Source organism: Formica exsecta, unplaced genomic scaffold, assembly GCF_003651465.1.
Source record: "Formica exsecta isolate Colony F162 unplaced genomic scaffold, ASM365146v1 scaffold1510, whole genome shotgun sequence".
In the NCBI taxonomy this organism is placed as follows: Eukaryota; Metazoa; Arthropoda; class Insecta; order Hymenoptera; family Formicidae; genus Formica; species Formica exsecta.
In genome coordinates this window covers 227,293-233,333 of record NW_021848836.1, presented here as the reverse complement: position 1 = coordinate 233,333, position 6,041 = coordinate 227,293, and the positions used below count along the sequence as shown (strand labels likewise).

The 6,041-nt window shown below is 26.8% G+C and overlaps 1 protein-coding gene across 3 annotated transcripts in view; it reads right to left on the bottom strand.

Annotated features, from left to right (window-relative positions):
- LOC115232922 (two pore potassium channel protein sup-9) overlaps window positions 1–6,041 on the bottom strand; it is an 89,960-nt gene that overhangs the window by 46,141 nt on the left and 37,778 nt on the right. The gene's annotated exons all lie outside the window — the stretch shown is intronic.

Sequence of the window (6,041 nt, the reverse complement as noted above, 5' to 3'; positions counted from 1 at the left end):
AAGAATCTCGAGATACCGACGCCCGTAGGAAGAAGAGATCGTATTTCTGAGACCCCCAAGTATTCGTGAAACTCAAGAGAACATTTCGAGTTCGGTTTGAAACAGACGTGAAATTCGATATTGATGTCTCTGTGACATCGCGACCGTGGAAACCCTTATGAGCAACTGGCTTCTCGCGCCATATACACCATTTCAAATCGGGTAACAAGAGAGCGACGATGCATCCCGTACTCAATTGGCGTACGATGAATAAAAATATTGACAGGACCCCTGAGATAAGCTCGCACAATACCTTCCTGTAACTTCCTCACATTTCCGATACAATAGAATGAAATTTTCAAGATATCGATCTTGTTTGATTGTGAGTGAAATATTTAAATTACGATAAGAAGTATGTACAAGAAAACGCAATCATTATTTTATGTATAATATTTATAAATTATGTATAATATTTATAAATGCATAATATTTATTCCTTTTTAAATCTTCGTGACCGTAACTTATACTTTTATATTCATAATTATTTGTATAATATAAAGCCCATTTTAAACAATCCATTATTCGCGACAAAATTCAAGGCAAAATCTTACGATAGTTGCTTACAATTAGTAATTAATTAATATCTACTTGAGAATGATGTTGCTTATAAAGCTGAATGATTGTCTACGCAGAATAAATAATTATGTTAAGATAAAAAAATCAATAAGCTTCTTATTACTTTTCTTATTCACGAGAAGAAAAGTATTACGACGGCTATTTCAAATGCGCATGCTGAATCACAATCAGATAATTCTTCGACACTTCGTAAGTTGAGAATTTAGCGATAAGACCAATCATCTACTTCAGATATCGAAATATAAATGGCACGCTAATTTTCTATAAAATTATTTTCGTTATCTCACTTGTTAAAGAGTTGTAAGAAGTATAGAAAGTATTTCCAACTGATAACTGACGTAAATAGATCTTAATCAATAAAAGTTTCTTTTTTTGAAATATATAAATTATTTCAAAATGTCGGTTTTATAAATAATTTTTAGTAACTACAAAGTAATTAAAATTAGATATATATTTATTTATAATGATTATGTTTCAATATGCTAATTTATAATTTTAGTTCGTTAAAATTCAAAAAAGTTTATAAACAAAAAGCGTTCAAAAATCTCATTTGAAAATTATGATATACCGTCTCATATAATATAATATGATATAATATAGTTTTAAAATGTTAAATTATATTATTTCTCTCTACAACATAACATCTCTTCTATTTCGATATCAAAACGTACATCAGTTTTTCACCAATTTACGTTCCAATGGATTTATAACTCCCAAAAGCATTTTACAAAAAAGAAACTTTTAAAATGCTTCATTTTATATGCAACTTAATAGAAACAAAAATCATTTCTGTTTATAACAACAAATTGTAAATTCAATTTCCTAATAGATAGATGGGAAAGACGATATATTTTTACACAATATTATTAAAATAATTTATAGAATTGCATGATATAAAACAAGCTAAAAATAAATAGAAACGATTCTGATAAAGAAGAATTAAATCTATTTCGTTCAAAACGAAAGGTCGAATTAATTATGGATCACAAAGCTTTACATTAACTAGATTTTCACGAGACAATAATCCCTTTCAGTTTACTTTAATCGCATCCGATCTGAAGAACGATTTCCGCCCAAGATCTGATGATTGAACCCTTAGGGGTTGGTAAGTCAATCCAGCTCTTTTTTCAGATCTAGCATTCTTAAAGTTCTTGATTGTCTTTTTCGATCAATAAACAACGATCTAAAATTGGGTCAAAGTTGGTGATCTTCTATCAGATTATATTAATAAAATTATAAATATTATACACAACAGATACACATAAGAATCAATATCATTAAAAATAAATAGTATCTAATTTTTATTAAAAACCGTTTAAGTAATAAAAATTAAAGGATATATCTAAATAAATTTAGGTAAAGATAAAATTAATTAAAATTCGTTTAAAATATATAATATTTACTTCAGTTTAAGTAAATCGAGATTCCCTTATCCCCTTTTTTCTATTTTTATCGCAAATTTTTATTAGATATTGTATAAATTTTTATTTTTTTAATTTATAACTAAACGGCTATTAATATTTCGATAGTGATTGCATTCTTTGATTAATTTTATTTTTTGATCAATTTCCTATACATTTTTTCAGATATTCTCAACTTAATATCTATAGACAATAGCTATGATTATAATAATGATATCAATTATGTTGCTATTAATGATGGAAAGTTAATATATTGTACAATATAATAGTGATGTAACTTTCTTCCCGCAAAAAAACGTGCTTCTTCTTAAAGAGATTGATCTCGTAGACGTCTATTAACGTCCGATTAGTTTTCGTATTCTAACAACAAATTTTCGAATAAGATCGATCTCTCCTTTTTCTGCGCGGAACATCTTGAATTAGGCCAAAGCCATTCGGGTCAATAAATTGCCTCCTCCGACGTCATCACGCGGACGAAACTTAATCTGCTCCCTATATAGAAATATGTAGAACACCTCTTTTTTATAATAAAAATGACATTCTACATAGTTTTATATTTCTCTTAAAAAAATAGTGTAAAAAGACTTTATTTTACTCTGTATTTCTCATGTTTGAATTTATATTTCACATGAATAATAGAAAACAGGTTTTTACTTCAAATACATAATTAATATACATCATCTTTAATTAATTAGGCTGGATTTCGAACTTTATTAGCAAAAATTTTGTATTAATATCTTTCACTCATCTGCTTAAAAATTGCACATTTTTTGTACCAAGAAATACAAATAAAAATAAAAATAATATTAAATAATGATCATAAAAATGCTATTTTTTCTCATTTAATCAAGCATAAACTAAAAATATTACGTTTTTTTTAATTAAAAGATAATTATATGAAAAGATGGTCATCTCTCAAAAAAAATCCCGAAAATGATCGCTTAACTATCCTTCTATTTTTTTAAGAAAGAAAGTAATTTTTCAATAGATTAATAGAACAATTTTTTTTATAATGTATACATGAAACTATCTGATTCGTTTCAAATCGTTCATAACACGTTATAATTGTCTCAATATAAGGAAGAAAGACGGAAATCGCGGTCACTAACAATAATCAATGATTATTTTAACCTTTGACCTTCCCGGTGCCATTCTATGGTCGGGTGAACAAACGGCAAGATTTATATGCGGCGAAAAGCATCGAGTGCAAAACCGGCCCTTTCATCGTGGCACTGCCCTTGGACTAAGCAATAGGTATTCAAACTACGAAAGCGTTGCGTTAGCATGATGTTATAATTTGTAATGAGCCGCGATAACTGTCATGTGTATTTGCACGATAAAAATAACTTCCTCCTTCTGTCATTGTTGTCGATATATAACTACAATTATGCTTCGCAGAAAATTTAAATTATCGATTTTAAAAAAGATTCAATTCTAGATGATTCAAGACTCATTCTAAATGATTCAATTAACTACACTGGTGATGTCAAAACAGTATTTCAAGTTTAATTAGTAGAAAAAAAAAACATTGTCTCAAAGAGAGATAAGCAAAAATGCTTTGCAAAAAAAAAAAATAGGAAGATTAAAAAGACCCATTACATGCAAGAATTAAAAAAAAAAAAACTTGTCACAAAGAGAGATAAAAAAAAATGCTTTGCAAAAAAAAAAAAATAGGAAGATTAAAAAGACCCATTACATGCAAGAATATATTAAAAAATATATCGTCCTCTCTCTTAAATATAACGTAATATAGTTGTAGTGTATTATCACTTTTACATGTTTGTATTCTAAAATGCAATATAGTTTACCAAATAAATTACAGCGTGCGTTGCCGCAATTACAGCATAACATTAGCTGGTTAATGTATTGAATTATTAACAATATCTATAATAACGATACCTTTAATAATGATAAATCACATTTCTTTAACATTTTACTTGTCCTAAACATTTGTCCCAGACAAATTATCCCATAAAGCTAAAAATGACACTAGATAAAAGATATTCACGGCTCCTTTTAATATCGCATTTAGCGTATCCATCTAATTTTGTGTTTCATTTATGTAGCATGACAAATGCGTTCACTGTCAACACGAGATGAAAATAGAACAGCCACGTTTAGCGCTAAATTCAAAATACGGATAAAAGAGCGGAAATGAAAATGTGAGAATGAGAAAGGATGGTTATTTGTTAGCCAAATAATTCGTTAAATTTGCAACGTGATAGACAAAAAAGGGTACGGATGGACATAATGCAGAATATAACCAAAATAATTTATGAACGCTGACCCTTTGCTTTACCGGCGTTGGAACAATATCATAAATTTAGATTTTTCCAGAGCGTTGGGAAGCCATTCGTAAAATTACATCAGCCACCCTTCATTTAAAAAAATTCGGCTCACTTGAAATATGCAGTTACGTCAAAACTGACATAATTACGCTCTCTTTTTCTCTAAACACTAAAATAAGACAGATTGATTCGCAAGCATTATGCATTATGCTTGAATCAAACGTCGAAAAGAAAACGTAAGACAAGCTTTTTATAATTCAATCAAAATCATCAATATTTAAAAAAAAAAAAAAAAATATTTTTCTTTCCTCTATATAAGTGAAATTATAATCATTAATTATATTTATGATCAATAATAATCATATCTACATACTTAATATTCAATTACTACTGTAAAAAGCAAAAGACACAATAATAAATAATAATAAATCATTATAAAAGCATTTTTCCTTATTTTAGCTTTGTATTTCTAAAACATTTTTCTCTTATAATATTTTTCTATAGTATATTAATTTATTTATCATTAAGAATACCAATTTTAATACGGGAAGAACGATTTCTCATTTATATTTAATGCATGTACATATTATTAATTAAACAAAAACATTAAGAAATGTTTCAGCTCTCTTATGTATAACAAACAGAAATTGTTAAATGACAAATGAAAAATTTTATAGAGTAGAGTGTTAGTACGTTCGTGCTCAGTTGCTGAGTAAAATATTTATCTGAGCGGACAGAATGTCGGCAAAAAATTTAGCCAATTTTATGAATGAATAAAAAGATAATAGTATCAATCATATTCATAGTTAAATATGCAACAATAAAAAATCTAATATAAATAAATCCTTTTATTCATATCTAAAACTTGCTATTATTTTTGTGCAAATTAAACGTAATTTGCATAAAATATGTTGTAATTTATTAAAATACGTGTCATATATTAAATATTAAATTAAAAATATTATTCAATAATAACTTAAAATGCGAAGAATAAACAGGAAATTAGTAAAATGTATTTTTAACCAGATAAAACTAGACTTCTCAATCTTTTGCTACAAAAAAGAATCTCTCATCAATATGACATTACGCCACCGGAAATATAATTTACATCGAAGATTCGTGTTACTAGCAGTCAAAAAAAAATGCAATAGTGTCTTTTTCACTTTTTATCAAATATTATTCAATTCTTGTGTCTCGCAATATATTTGTATGTTGTATTATTTCACAGATGGTGTGCTGTCATATTTCTGATTGGATACGTAATTAAATCTATTATTTGAAGAACAACATAAATTAAAGATCTCTCCTTTTCATATATTGTATTTTTTATAATTTTGAAAAAATTTTTTAATGTTTTATATCTTTCCAAAACCAATTATTATTTGTACTTCATTAATCATTGGTTATACCAAGAGTTATACCGTTCTTATAATAAAAAGCATTCTTAAATTTTAAGTACTTCATTAATCATTGGTTATACCGTTCTTATAATAAAAAGCATTCTTATATTTTAACACTAGAACAACCAGCGTTAAATGTATACCTAATTTTACCACATCCGTCAATATGAAGGAATATTTAAAAAAACATTTTAGTTGTTATTATTTTTAATTTCTTTAATATATCTCACAGTTAGAAAAGTTTTTAATATTTCACACTTTTTTCTTGTTGAAATAAAAAAAAAACTACTTAGAATATTTATATATTATATAATATA